The 15250-nt window shown below is 37.6% G+C and overlaps 1 long non-coding RNA gene and 1 pseudogene across 2 annotated transcripts; both read left to right on the forward strand.

Annotated features, from left to right (window-relative positions):
- Window positions 1-727: 727 nt before the first annotated feature.
- Window positions 728-8617, forward strand: LOC148789158 (dnaJ homolog subfamily C GRV2-like; annotated as a pseudogene). The gene is made up of 11 exons (XR_016064090.1): window positions 728-772; window positions 820-912; window positions 2005-2397; window positions 2552-3035; window positions 3711-3934; window positions 4036-4380; window positions 5403-5696; window positions 6819-7231; window positions 7303-7643; window positions 7715-8057; window positions 8168-8617. The product of XR_016064090.1 is annotated as a dnaJ homolog subfamily C GRV2-like (transcript).
- A 24-nt stretch (window positions 8618-8641) lies between these two features.
- Window positions 8642-13033, forward strand: LOC148789159 (uncharacterized). Its single transcript, XR_016063224.1, has 3 exons — window positions 8642-8855; window positions 9195-9318; window positions 12947-13033. It is a non-coding gene; the product is annotated as an uncharacterized LOC148789159 (long non-coding RNA).
- The last annotated feature ends 2217 nt before the right edge of the window (window positions 13034-15250 follow it).

Here is a 15250-nt window from a genome sequence, read left to right on the forward strand (position 1 = left end):
ATTGAAAGTGATAAGCTCGTGCTCAAGTATTGTTTCATTTAGTAATTTACTGAGTTGTGAAGCTCTGTGAGTACATGTATCATGAATGATTATGCTAGTCAAGATTGGTTTATGATCAGCTACCCCCAAAACCCTTCTATTGCATTTGGTCTCTGAAATGTGCAACTTGTTAATAGATCTAGATCTGAAACTTTGAAAGAATTCAGCAGGCTGTTCAATTTGAGAATTGGAGTTCATTGGGTTTAGGCCTTGAATTGGTATCCTTTTGTCTGTACCTGTATCATCCAGAATGGTACCGTGATGCCAATCAGGATCACCATGAACTCTGTGCTTCCTGTTTCCATCATGTCTGCTGACTTGTATTGAACTACTCTAGCTCTTTGCGGATGTTGGGGGATCTTCAATAGCACTGAAGTGTTGTTTATATATCAAACTACTGCTGAACTGATGGAGTTGAATTAGTATCTAGTTTCTATAGAGACTAATTACTGGACTACAGACTATGATCATGATCATTTTGTTGCAGTTTTTCGCCACAGAATATGAAATAAAGTAATTTCTACTGTGATAATGAAGAATTTTTCGCTCTTATGATCATCTACATTTCTTAGACTAAATTTATTATTAATTAGTTACTGAACGAGGTTCTTTCTTATTTACTTTGTTATTTAAATAGGATATCTATGGTAGAGAAATTTCTATTTTTCCTGCGCCAAAGGGACAAATAATGACATGGAAGGAGTCTTTACTTGATACACCTACCTATAGTTGGGTATACTTGTTTAACAATGTTCCTAAAACGGGCGTGTTCTTTTTCAGGTAGGAGATGTGGCATTGTCCATATTGCACAGTATGGTAGCCGCTCATTCAGATATAGATGATGCTGGAGAGATTGTTACACCAACCCCCAGAGTAAAGAGGATCTTGTCAAGCTCACGTTGTCTCCACATATTGCACAAGTAATATTTTTAAGTGCCTGTCCTTCTATTGGTTGTGTGTGCTCTTGTCCCAATTTGGCCAACTGAAAAATCTACTCAGACTTATTAGAATAAAAAATTGCTAAAAAGGCAGAAAGTTATGCTTAATATTGTATCTTTTGTTTATTTACCTGGAGAGCCTGAAAAATGTAAAGGTTGATATGTGGTTTCAAACAAGTTCCATCAACCTTTGTCCTCAAATATTTGAGATTTTCAATCTGGCAGTTCTATGATTTGTATTCGCTTAGGGATAGTAAGTCGAGGATTATGTTGATGGATATGCGAGGGTGGGGTACAGCATTTCCGACTTCTGTTAAAAGAGTTCTAAATTTTGCTTGTACGTAGATCTGGTACAAGTTGGTTCAAAAGAATTATGAAGGGCTGTTCATTTTGTTTTTCCCTTCCCTCAATCTTTACTCGCTTCAATGAGCAGGCCATTCTTTCACGTACATAAAGCACTGGGCCCCTTAAAGCATTCCTTTGGTTATGAGCTTGGTTACATAAAAGATTGATGTGTGGCACGTAGAGTAAAATAGGATCAGAGCTTTATCCTACAATAAACCGGTTGCCTTGCAAGCCATTTAAAATGGGAGTCAGTTGTCCGGTATTTATGCTTATCGTCACATGAGATGCCCATTGGAGACTGATTGAGCAAACAACTGTAGAAGGGTCACTGGAACTATTGCACCTCCTTAAACTAAGATATAGTTTCCCTGTAATATGCACTTAGGATATCCACGTTTACTAGTATCCTTAAACTCCAGGTGTTTTAAAGATGCAACTTTTCATATTCTCTTGTGCCTTTTCATGGTAATTATATTATAACACTTTCACTTTGGAAGTGGGGTAACTTTTGTTCCTTTCTTTGCCTTCCACACAGGTTTGAGATGTTTTCGTTATTTTCTCTTTTGTTTTTAAGCTGAACTAGGCAGTGGCTCGATGGTGGCTCCCTCAATATGCACATTGTTTCTCAATTTCAGAGCTTCAGTTAATGAACCAAACTCTTTCCTCTATTTCTTATGTGCAGGCAATGCTTTCTGGTGAACCAACTATTGTTGATGCTGTTGCTGCTCTGCTGAAAGCTATAGTTACTAAGAACCCAAAAGCAATGATCCGACTATACAGTACAGGCACATTTTCTTTTGCTCTGGCTTACCCTGGATCTAATCTTCTTTCAATTGCCCAACTCTTCTCAGTGACTCATGTTTATCAAGCTTTTCATGGTGGTGAGGAAGCTGCAGTTTCCTCTTCTCTACCTTTGGCGAAACGAAGTGTTTTGGGCGGCCTCTTACCTGAGTCATTGCTTTATGTACTGGAACGTAGCGGCCCAGTTGCTTTTGCCGCAGCAATGGTTTCTGATTCTGACACTCCTGATATTATTTGGACACACAAGATGCGAGCAGAAAATCTGATCCGTCAGGTAGCCCTGAATCTGCAACTGGAGTTTGCTACTTGTCTTTCACCCCAAGCATCTTTTGTTAACATTTAGTATTTACATTCTAAAACATGGTGGTACTTGAGTCATCTTCAATGCAAATAAGTGCTGCATTTAACTCTCAGTTTTATTTGATTAGGTTCTTCAGCATCTTGGTGATTTCCCTCAGAAATTGTCACAGCATTGTCATTCCTTATATGACTATGCTCCAATGCCACCAGTGACATATCCAGAGCTGAAAGATGAAATGTGGTGTCATCGTTATTATCTTCGAAACTTATGTGATGAAATTAGATTTCCTAATTGGCCTATTGTTGAACATGTTGAGTTTTTGCAATCATTGCTAGTAATGTGGAGAGAAGAGTTAACTCGAAGGCCAATGGAGCTTTCTGAAGAAGAAGCTTGCAAGATACTAGAGATTTCCATTGATGAAGTATCCAGAGACGCCCCTAAGAAACCAAGTTTTGAGTTAGTTGAGGAGATACCTGATATATCAAAGCAGATTGAGTATATTGATGAGGAAAAGCTCAAGAGACAGTATAGGAAACTTGCAATGAAGTATCATTCAGACAAAAATCCTAAAGGGAGGGAGAAGTTTGCAGAATGCTTATGAGTGCTTGCAGGTATGCCAAATTCCTTGATCCTGTGTGAGGATCTGTCGTTACTCATAAAAAATGGAGACTATTATAGACAAGGGATCTTATAAGCTGCCAGATCTTATTTCAAATGAATTAGTCGACTTGTTTAGACGCCGTTTTCACAATTAAGCTGTTTATTTGACTGGTAGAAAGTGCTCTAAAGGTATTTATGCTGTCAAGATGAGCCAAATGCTTTGTTACACATATAAATGGATATCGGTATTGGTTTTAAATATATCTTGGAACTAGGAAGGACACGGTACTATATATATATATATTTAATTCTTAGATATGATACTACCTCAATTTAAGGTGTGGACCAAGAAATAAATTTAAATATATAAATCTAAGTGGCTTTTGCGGAAGAGTGAAAATGTAAATCATAGGGCTTTCCTATGAGGTTTGGACTACTTACATATGTTTCCTTTGGTTTTGTTGCCTGCATCTAATATTTCATTCTGCAATCAGTAAACTTCTTGGAATATGATCAGCAAAGTTGGACAAAATTCCTAAGTTGAACCCTACATATGAGCGTTTTTATGAGGCATGTCTTTGGCCGGAATGCAATCCTCTTTAATTGGTTGTATTTCTTCATATTTGAGTTCCATGTTTCATATTTTCTTTTTAGTGATCTACTGCTTTCTTATTCCTCTCCCTTAGGTGACCGTGTATGGATTGCAAGGTCCCCAGAGTTGGAGGTTGTTGCTTCTCTTAAAGGGCCAGTGTATTCTATATAGGCGATATGGGAATGTATTGATGCCATTCAAATATGCTGGATATCCTATGCTCTTAAGTGCCATTACAGTGGACAAGGATGATAACAATTTTCTTTCCTCTGATCAAGCACATCTTCTAGTTGCATCCTCGGAGCTTGTTTGGTTGACGTAAATTCATCATCTGCCTTTAATTTCCATATCATTCTTCTTGTGATAATACTTTGTAAATGTACTTTTGCTTATGCTATTTCCACATATTTAACTTTCAGGTGCGAGTCTTCATCATTGAATGGTGAAGAGCTTGTGAGAGATGGTGGAATACCTCTTCTTGCAACCCTCCTTTCCCGTTGCATGTGTGTGGTCCAACCAACAACTCCTGCCACTGAACCGTCCGCTACTATTGTCGCTAACATAATGCGAACCTTTCCAGTTTTGTGTCAGTTTGAAAGTGCGAGAACTGAGATGCTCGAATTTTCAGGATTAGTTGATGACATTGTTCATTGCACTGCACTTGAGCTTGTTCCTGCTGCTATTGATGCTGCCCTGCAGACCATTGCTCACCTTTCTATCTCCTCTGAAATTCAAAATGCCCTTCTGAAGGCTGGTGTACTGTGGTAAGATAGATCATTATATTGTTATAATTATGCTTTCATCAGTTTTCTAGCATGAGATTCTAGTTTCTGGAAGTTCGCAGAACACTACTGTTTCTGTTATGGATTTTTTGACCGTCCTTTTATATTTATCGCTTAACCTGGTTCCAAGTGACATATTGCTTAGTGACTTAGTTTCTATTTGTTCATTACTTTTCACTCTTTTGCCCATATAATTCTTCGTAGCTCATATATGGATATTGAATAATGAAATTACCCATATTGGTCTATTTATAATGCTCTTTGTGCTCATGTGGATGACTTTGTTGCTGGCATTTTCTCTGTGTCAGTCTGAGCTTGTATAGAAGACTTATTTGCTTGTGAAGGTGGTCATATTTTTATTTTTTTAAATTGAAGAAAATGTTGGAACTCTAGTGTTGAAGATGCTTTGTGGTGACTATTCTTTGAATGCCAGAATATACTTTTTCTACGTGAAGTGTGAAAACTTAAGCTTTATGAACAATCTGAATTCTGAAGCCACTGCATCAGCTGGCACATGACTGTTACATCTTACAAAAACCACTCCGATGTTTCTCAAAAAACTACCGTACCTTGATGTTATAGTTTTCTCTTGTGGTCTGTTACTTGAATCGAGGTCCATTTACAAACTTGAGGGTTCATAGAGTTAATGTTTATTTGTTCGGTACCTTTTGTCGAGTCAATTTGCTTGCGAAGAGAGTCCAACTTTTATTTTAAAATTGAACAAAAATCTTGGAACTATTGTGTTGAAGGTACTTTATGGTGACTATTCTTTGAAAGACAAAATTTCTTTATTCTGTGGCACTGTGGAAGTTTATGGTTTATGAACATTGTGAACTTGAAGGCCTCTGCATCAGCTGCTATGTGCCTGTTATATCTTAAAAACCACTCCACTGTTGCAAACTGCTTTATCGTGATGTTATGGTCTTTCTCAGGTGGATTTTTTTTTGAATCCAGGTCCATTTCATAAACTTGTGGTTTTATAGGGTCACTTTTTGTTTGTTCAGGTACCTTATACCATTGTTGCTCCAATATGATTCGACGGCGGAGGAATCAGATAAGACAGATGCACATGGTGTTGGTACTAGCGTTCAAATAGCAAAAAACATACATGCTGTAAAAGCATCTCATGCCTTGTCAAGGCTTAGTGGTTTGGTTGACGAGGAGATCCCGACACCCTACAATCAGGCTGCAGCTGATGCCTTAGAGCTTCACTAACCCCTAAACTTGCAAGCATGATGAAAAATAAATTTGCAAAAGACCTCCTATTCACATTAAACTCAAACTTGGAGTCCCCTGAGGTAAATGCTGCAGATTTTGCATTTTGACAAGGAAAAAACGTATTGGGTGCCACTTGAGCATTGCCTCATCTTCCTGCATCAATATCTGCATATTTTCTTTGAATGTTGTGAAACTCAGAGCACTATAACGGGGCAGGCTTCTTAACATACCTTTTCTGATATGTAGGCAATATTTGCTTCTTCTTCTTTTGTAAGTACTTTGTTGCTTCTATTAGAAGTAGATAATTGGGGGAAAAAAGAGAGGAAAGCAATATGTTCTACATGTTCGTGTTATTAAAAGTTTTCAAATTGGCTTTAACTACTTGGTATGTAGTTGTCATGAAGATTCTATAACTGATTCAAGTTTCATTTTTTTTTTCTTTTCCCGATTTACTTGTTTACTAGCAAATCCGGGTGGTGTGGTGGCATGAATGTATTCTGGACGTTCTGCATTTAAATTTAGAAAACTTAATTTTCTTTCAACTGTCTTTTGCCGGGTGGTGTGGTGGCATGAATGTATTCTGGACGTTCTGCATTTAAATTTAGAAAACTTAATTTTCTTTGAACTGTCTTTTGCATTGGACATAGTATTTAATTCAAAGAATCTCTTGCAGGTGAACTATTGGTTCTTTAAGGGAAGAGGCTATTTGTTTGCATCTAATAGAGTATCTTCTTATCTATCTTGTCTGATCAAAGAAATTTGGTGTTGGGCCTTAAAATCTATGCCCTTCCTATCTATGACTAGTTGTGAAGTTTCCATGCATTTCTTATGTTTGATATGCAAACCTATTTGCACATTTTCCTCCTCCCTACCCCATAAAAAAAAAAACAAAATAACAAAAAAAGAAGCTTTTGCACCAAAAGTTCTTTTCACGAGCCTGAAGGTTTTATTTTTTGCATAATGATTAAGAAAAGGGTATCTATTATGTGCAAGCTATAATTCTAATCTATATATAGGTTGTCTTTCTGATAATAATTGGGGTGTGGGTGTTACTTTCCATAACTATCTAGATTGAAAATGTTTTAAACACATATACTGTAGTTCCAAGTGATGGCCATTTGTAGATGCTCTATGCCATAGTTGATGACCTTGTGGGACTCTCAGATATCATGACATAGTTTCACTTGATCTTTCATTTACAGATAATCTGGAATTCCTCCACCTGAGTAGAACTTTTGAAATTTGTGGAAGAGCAGCGTGCAAGCCTTAGTCATCATGGTTCATATGACCTTAAAGATTCGCATTCCTTTGTTTATGAAGCATTATCTAAGGAGCTCTATATTGGCAACGTAAACTTGAGAGTCTATAATGATCAACCAGATTTTGAAATTACTAAGCCTGAGGACTTCTGTCTTGCCCTTGTTGATTTTATATCACATCTAGTCCATAATGCACCCGCTGCAAGCATGGATACTCATGTTAATAGTGATGTAACCACTGATGGATCTGCCGAGCAGCATCTGATGATTCTTCAGCATCACTTGATGGGAAAAGCTTGGAGAGGGAGGATTTGGAACTAGTCAAAAATCTTCAATACGGTCTGCTATCCCTTCACGTAGAAGTCTGGTGGTTTTTCGTCTGACACTTTTTTAGTCACCCTTGACACCTTTTTTTCTGTAATTTCAGCACTTGTTGACAAAGAATCTGAATTTAGCTTCAGTGGTCTCCACAAAGGAGAAGCTATTCCCCTCTTTGAATGCTTTTCTCTTCCTGTTTCTTCATCAAGCAACATTCCTCAACTATGTCTACTTGTTTTGTCATGGTTGACTACATATGCACCTTGTGTGGAAGCAATGGTCGCAGATAGCTCTGGTCTGCTTGTTTTATTACAGTTGCTTCACTCATCTCCCAGCTGCCGTGAAGGAGCTTTGCATGTTCTGCCTTAGCAAGCACGCCAGAGCTAGCTTGGGCAGCTGCAAAGCATGGAGGGTTGGTTTTCATTCTTGAAGTTCTCTTGCCAATACTAGGTATGCTGATCTCATAGATAGCGGTTTCTTAAGAATTCTATCTTGCGCTCTAAAATGGAAATTTTGTGTAGAAGAGATTCCGTTGCAGCAAAGAGCCGCAGCAGCTTCGCTATTAGGGAAGCTTGTTGGCCAGACTATGCATGGGCCTAGAGTGGCGATAAGTCTGGCAAGATTTCTGCCTGATTTCCTTGTCTCGGTAATCAGGGATGGTCCTGGTGAAGCAGTTGTGGTTGCTCTTGAACAAACAACAAAACTCCTGAACTAGTCTGGACTCCAGCAATGGCTGCATCGTTGTCTGCACAAATAGCAACTATGGCTTCGGATCTGTACCGTGAACAGGTGAAAGGACGTGTTGTTGATTGGGATGTACCTGAGCAGGCCTCTGGCCAACAGGAGATGAGAAATGAACCTCAGGTATAACTGCTGTGTGCTGCAGATGTACTCTTTTGTTTTTGATTGATTACATGGATGTTCTAAAGAACGCTAATTCTGTTTAATGACTTACATCATGTATTGCTGTCTAGGTTGGAGGGATCTATGTTAGGTTATTCCTGAAAGATCCCAAATTTCCACTTAGAAATCCCAAGAGATTTCTTGAAGGGCTGCTGGATCAGTACCTTACATCCGTTGCCGCCTCACAATATGATGGCCAAGCTGTTGACACTGAACTTCCTCTACTTCTTTCTGCTACCCCAGTCTCTTTACTCAGGATGTACCCCGCTCTTGCAGATCATGTTGGATATCTTGGTTATGTGCCCAAACTTGTGTCTGCAGTAGCCCATGGAGCAAGCAGAGAAACAATAGCTTCAGAAATCTATGTATCTGAGGATGGTTCGTCGCAACAAAATTCACAAACTCCTCCGGAGCGAGTTCGCCTTAATTGTTTATGTGTTCTACATTAGCTTGCAGGTAGCACCACCTGTGCAGAAGCTATGGCAGCCACTAGTACTGGGACACCCCAGATATGCTGTGGTTTTAAGCAGCCCCCCTTTTTTCCCCTCCAAGAAAATATCATACAAAAGATGTGTTTATCTGATTAAACATCTGTTGCTAAGTTTGGTATTGTTCTGATGAGCTTTTTCTTCAGGTAGTTCCACTTCTGTCGAACGCGATTGGTTGGCAAGGTGGAAGCATCCTAGCTCTTGAAACCTTAAAGCGTGTTGTAGTTGCAGGGAATCGAGCAAGAGATGCACTTGTTGCACAGGGTCTCAAGTGAGCATCAATATCTCTTTAGACCCTAAGTTGTAGAATTGTTATGCATGTGAAATGTGCAGACGTGGTTAATGAAACAACAATGCGCATAAATTCATCTGTGTTTTCATGATAAATTTTCTAAGATGGGTGCATAAGTAATGCAAATCATGCAATTAGTATTTATTAGACACAAAGTAATTTCGGCCCACAACGTGCAATTATCTGTCACCTGGGCTTAAGATATGGGTGGGTGATTGAGTCTGTTTTTAGAATATTATTGGGATATGCATCCTGATAAAACTACTGTTGCATGTTCTCTGTGTCATGCAATAGTAACATGGCATATAATTGTTGTAGGGTTGGTCTTGTGGAAGTTCTTCTTGGCCTTCTTGATTGGCGAGCTGGGGGAAGAAATGGGCTTTGTTCACAGATGAACTGGAATGAGTCAGAAGCAGCAATTGGCCGGGTTCTTCAAATTGAGGTCTGTACCATATCATGATTTGTGTGAACACATACTGCCTTTTCTGCATGGTTGTTTGGAAAATTCAGATGGTGCCTTTAGATTAAATGATAAATGGCTTTATATCCAAGTATAGAACATTTGCAATGAACTAACATAAAATGCCAAACCAACCTTGTGGGACAGAAGTGGTGCATAATTAGCAAAAGAAATTATGTTCTGAATTCATATGATAAGTTGCTCAAGGTGGTCTGAGTTCTATTTTGTTTAATTTCTCCAGAAATATATTTGTGTTTATAATCTCTTTGTGGTCATATTCCCTTTGCTGTGGGATCTTCCATGTTTCCTTCAAAAGGACAAGGTAAAACAATATGCACACCAAAATGAAAAGCTCTAAAAGGATTAGTAGTTTACACGTCCTTGTTAAAAGCTTTTCTTGAGGTATTGTGATTGTTTCGTGAGTTTTTTGATTAGCATGTGAGAATACTAAGTGAATAATGATTTATTTAGGCTTAAGAAAATTAAAGCTGCTGAGAAGATTTCTGTATCTTCGTTTCACATGTATCTTTGATCTGCTTTGCACTGTAGATGCAGGCTTATTAAGGAGTTCTTCCATACTCTCGCATAGGATGGGCAGGATAAGGTCAGCTAATAGTGGGGTCTAGTTTGGATCTAGGTAATAGAACCGCCAGGATAATAAATCATATGCTCTGAATTTGCGGGTTGATCAGGCATAGTGCATGAGTTTTAATACATTTAGTGGGTAATGTTGTGACACTGCAGATTATCAGGAAACATGGAGTGTAAATGAATTTTTGAAAAGCATGAATTGTTTTGAAATAATTTACATGCCAAATGTATGTGATACATGAATTAAATATTGAAAAGCATATTTTTTTGTAAAACTAATTTGCACACCAAGTATATGTGAAACACAATTGACAGATATGATGGTTTTTAGAATTCAATGGATCTTTTAGTAATTTAATATTCAGAAAAAGATGTCATTTTTTGTTGTAACGAATCTTCCAATAGACGTTATTGGTGATATTCCTTTTCTTTAGTCAGTTTGGGTAAGATTGAAAGTGATGAGCTCCAGCTCAAATATTGTTTTATTTGGTAATTTACTGTGAAGATATGATCAGCTACCCCCAAAACCCTTCTGTTGTATTTGGTCTCTGAAATATGCAACATGTTAATAGATCTAGATCTGAAACTTTGAAATAATTAAGCAGGCTGTTCAATAACTTTTAATGAGTTGCCTATTATACTCTTGTTTTAATACCCATTGATCTTCAATTGTTAAAAAAAAAAGAACGTTATAGATTTTAAATAATTTAATATATATTGTATTTATGTATATTTACACAGATAGCTCCTTTTGTGGGTGGCATGCTCACTCTGAGAGAAGACGAGTTTGGACAATCTTATTCTTATGCATGTTTGTTTATACTTTTATTTTTAATTTTTAATTTTAAAATTCTAAAATAATAATTACAGTAAAAAAGTATTTTTTTTTTTTACGTATTCTCACTGAAAATATGATGTACGTATTCTCACTGAAAATATGATGTTAATGTAAAATAATTTCACGCAAAAAGCTATATAAAGTTGAAATTGTGCAATTGTTACTAAAAATTGAATTAAAAAATTTGAAAGAAAGGAACAGAAAATTATAGATTTAAAACAAGAAATAAGAGATAAAAAAGAAATAATATTTTCCTTTGTGTTATTGATTCTCCGCAATTGGGTGTCTCGGAAGTGTACATTTCTTCTCTCTAGTAAAGGGGTTTTTCCCCTCTCTCTCTTCCATCATCAACAAAATTGATCTTTCACTTCCAAGCACTTTGGCAAGCGACCACTGCCAGAGACCCACTTCTGTTCCGGCGGCCCGTCGCCGCCCAACTCCATCATTCTCCCACCACCCACGCGCGCGCACGCGCGTCTTTAGACTGCAACACAAACCCCCTTTTTCAACCAATCTGCTCAATTTCTCTCCGTCCGTCACCGTTGCCCGCGACCAGCGCCGACATTGGAGTCCCCTCACCCCCACGACTCTTTTCCGACCATCCCCCGGCTTTCTCCACTGGTCTTCGACAGGACTGCAACGTCTCCAATTTTTTGCTCCTTTTCCCTTTCTACATTGGACACTTCGACTGAGGCCAGTGGGGGTTAGATTCCTTGATCCACTTGCTAGACTTCTTGTTTCTGGAATGATCTTAAGAGCTGGAGTTGGAAGTGGTTACCAAAGGTAGATTGTTGTTATGTATCTGCTTTTCTACTAAAGCTATTACCAATGCAGGTTTTCTCTTTGTATAAATGAATTAAACAAAGCATAAGTTGATAGAAACCGACATATGTTCTAAAGTCTTTCTTCTTTTGAGGAAACGAACTTTGTTGTCAATCAAATAGTTTAAGAACTCTACAGGTTTTGACATTTGTCTTGTTCCATGTTGACATATGTTTGAATTAATATCTTGGAATTGGTGGATGTTGTTGTTCCGTCGCAACACCTGGAACCTTATAAATACACAATAGTGGGGGTTGAGGGTGTCGAGGCAAATAAATTTCAGATTTCTTGAACAAGTAGTCCATTTTTTCAAAATTTTAAGTTAGTTGTTGGCTCTTCCACTCTATTTTCCTGAGCTCCTCAATCGCTTAAAACTTAGCACCTCATACCCTTCACTCATTCTATTATATGACGTGTTGCTGGGTTTGCTTGGTTCTTATGTGTTAATAGGGTTGTAATATGCTTGCCGGGAGGGGGCGAGGGAATTGGTCCAGTAAGGGGATTGCTGTGGCCCTATACTTAGATGCCTTGCCGTAAATATGTTCTTTTAGTGTGTATACAAGAATAAGAAGTGCTATTTTAAAAGCTTATATATATTTGTGATGTTGAATATTAATATATAGGATGGCATTTCAATCACTATCACTATCAGTCATGCTGGTGCAGTGCCTGAAGAAGAGATTGCCCTGCATTAAGTATTAACTTAAAATTGAACTAAGTCCTCTTGAAACTACATCTTGCCCATCTTCAGAATGTGACTGTACCTTGGCTCATATTTCATTTTATCTTGGTTTATTGCGTTGTTTTATTGTTAAATTATGAATTGAAAATATGGAACAATGCAAAGGTCATTCTAATTCTCCCTTTGAAGATCAATGAACTTCATTTTGTTTGTTTCTTTCTCTGTTGCTTCTTCCCATTCTAAGAACAAGTAAAATGAAGTAAATGAAAGGGAAAAACCATGGTAGAGATCGTGCTGAGTAGTTTTATTGTCCAGATAATTATGACGGCCCTTTGCAATAGGTAAGGGGGTCACTGACAATAATCACGACGTGGAAATGATTTTTTAACTTGACATCTCTACGTGAACTATAATTTCATCTAGCCTTTGTCTTCAATTGCTAGCATTGCGAGTTTCAGGTCATTGTTTGTTTTATTTTCTTTAGAAAAGCAAGACGTCTTAGTGAGTGATTGATTGGAAATCTAAGTCTGTAACTCTTGATCAGTAATCTGCAAGATACCAGGTGTATTTTCTTTACTAATCTTTGCAGTGCTTGCTAGATGATATATCATTAGTAAGAAAAATATTTGCAATTATTCATATGTTTCATAATTACTAATTGGACTGTTTCCATGCAGTTACCAATGGCCAGTAATGTTAACTTGGAAAGCTATATCTCACAGGACTAAAGGCTTTAGTGGAGCGGACCTTCAAGCACTTCTTTCTGGCACACAACTTTAAGTAGTTCATTTGCTCTTGGATAGGGAAGATGGCAGTGGAACTGGAAAGATCTTTATTATCACGGTTGCTCTTCTGGAGTCCATGGCATCCAAGGCTAAATGCCTAAATCATCAGTTTCAGAAGCTGAGAAGCGAATGTTGCACGGCATTTACAGCCAGTTTCTCAATTCAAAGTGGTCTGTCACTGAACAGGTATATCTCTCATCCTCTCTCATTGGTTCAGTTTGAATTTTAAAATTTATTGATAGTTTTGTATGTGAATGTGTAGTTTTGGAAGAAGTATAGTAGGTACATCTTAAAGATGAAGCTGTGCTAGCAAATTTAATATTTTATCGATTGGTAAAAAAACCATGATTGTCAATTTTGTTCGGTTATTGCTTATTATTTGGTGCAATTATGATAATGTTGGATTTTTGTTTTTATTTTACAATGTTAATTTATCGTAAATTGAACTTTTAGTACTTTCTTGGTTATTGAATATGTGCTAAACCACCATCCCATCAATAAATACCGTACATAAGTCTGAAGTGCCCATGCATATTACCTCCAAAGTCAACTACAACAGGGCAGTAAGTCAAGCAGAGCGATCCAAGCTGTTTAGACTGAGGCTCGGCTTAAACTTATTCGAGACTGCATTTTTTATTGTTTCTCTCTTGAATTTAAAAAGTTGAAAGCTATTCTGCACCCTCTATGAATGTTGAACGGAGCAAAATGTGTTAATCCCACATCTTTTTGTTATTAGTCTATAGCGTGAGTATACACAAACATCCATCAATGGCTGAATAAAGCATAATGTCTGAAGGCTACCAATGTCCATTTGTTTTAGTATGAAGAAAGTGTACATACTTAAGAAAAAACCACAACAGCTTTGAAATCTTTATGCTGTAATATTTGAAGAAAGAAACCCAGGGATATTAATTTGTTGTTTTTGTGCTTAGAATGCCATTGTTACGGACATGTCTAATTTTGTAACCTTACCCCCTCTCTTGGAGTATAATTGTAGAAACTTAAGGTTGTTACCAGTCTTGTAATGGAGATTTAGTTTTCAAGAAATGGAACCTCATGTGATATACTGAAGATAATTGGTTTTGTTTTCTGTTGGCTTTAGTAGTTTAATGGTAACTCTCATCATCAAATCTAACATTAAATTGATATGATATGTTGTGTCAACAGCTAGTCATTGCTGGAGATGGGTACTAAAGATTTGGATTTTGTACAACTGAACCAATTAATTGGAAGAAAAGCTGGTGGGATATCAGTATATCCTTTCACACCATCAGTTCGAGGGAAGGAGGAGCCCTGTAGCCATATAATTGTTCGGGGCAAAGCTATGTCAGAATGTGTTGGAGATTTATTTACCTTGGTAATTCTGGTATTTTTCTTTGTAATTTAATTACATGCGAATTTCGAACCCCACCATTGTCACCATTGTCAGAATGTGTGGAAGGCTGAACAGTATTACCTGCAATAATTGTGTGCCAAAGAGTCCATTAGAGATTCTAGTTATGCGGGTGTTGGACAGTACCAAGCAATGCAATGGTCGGTCAAAGTAAATTACTACTGTCTTGCATTGTGAATCCTAAAATGATGTTTTCTTGGCCATACTTTTTCTATATTATAACTCTTTTGAGTGTAGTGTTGAGCAGTCAAGGATTTGTCTTTTAAAGCTTTAGACGTCAAGGAACTGAACACCAAGAAGATTCTTGTACGAGATGTGGAGACAGTTAATAGCTCAGACCATACATTTGATGTGCTGCGATTTTTTGTGGTACGAGATGTGGAGACAGTTACTAGCTCAGACCATACAACCCCCGTTCTTGACACCATCCCAATTTTCAGGGACGTGTTCTCTTCCCTTTTTACTTTTCGTTCCATTGTTTGAGTGGGTTTCTGTGCATAGATTGAGGACAATGCATCATGCATGTGCTTGTTGTGGGGAGAGGTATGTTGTTCTTTGTGGTTGTGATTGGTTTTTGGGAACGTGGTTGGATAGTCATTGTAGCACGATTCTTGCGAAATTGGTTGTGTTGCTGGAAATCTGAAAGTTGAAAATTCATATTAATGTGTGGAATGTGGATGTGTGGGATGTGAAATTTTTTGTTTGGTGGCTGAAAAGTTTTATTGAACACCAACTTGTTAATGAAGTTAGTGTGTCTTGAGAAAAATATGTGAATTATCTTGTGGTAGTTGCTGAATTTTCAG

This window comes from Sesamum indicum, linkage group LG2, assembly GCF_026168435.1.
Source record: "Sesamum indicum cultivar Baizhima isolate 11 linkage group LG2, ASM2616843v1, whole genome shotgun sequence".
Lineage (NCBI taxonomy): Eukaryota > Viridiplantae > Streptophyta > Magnoliopsida > Lamiales > Pedaliaceae > Sesamum > Sesamum indicum.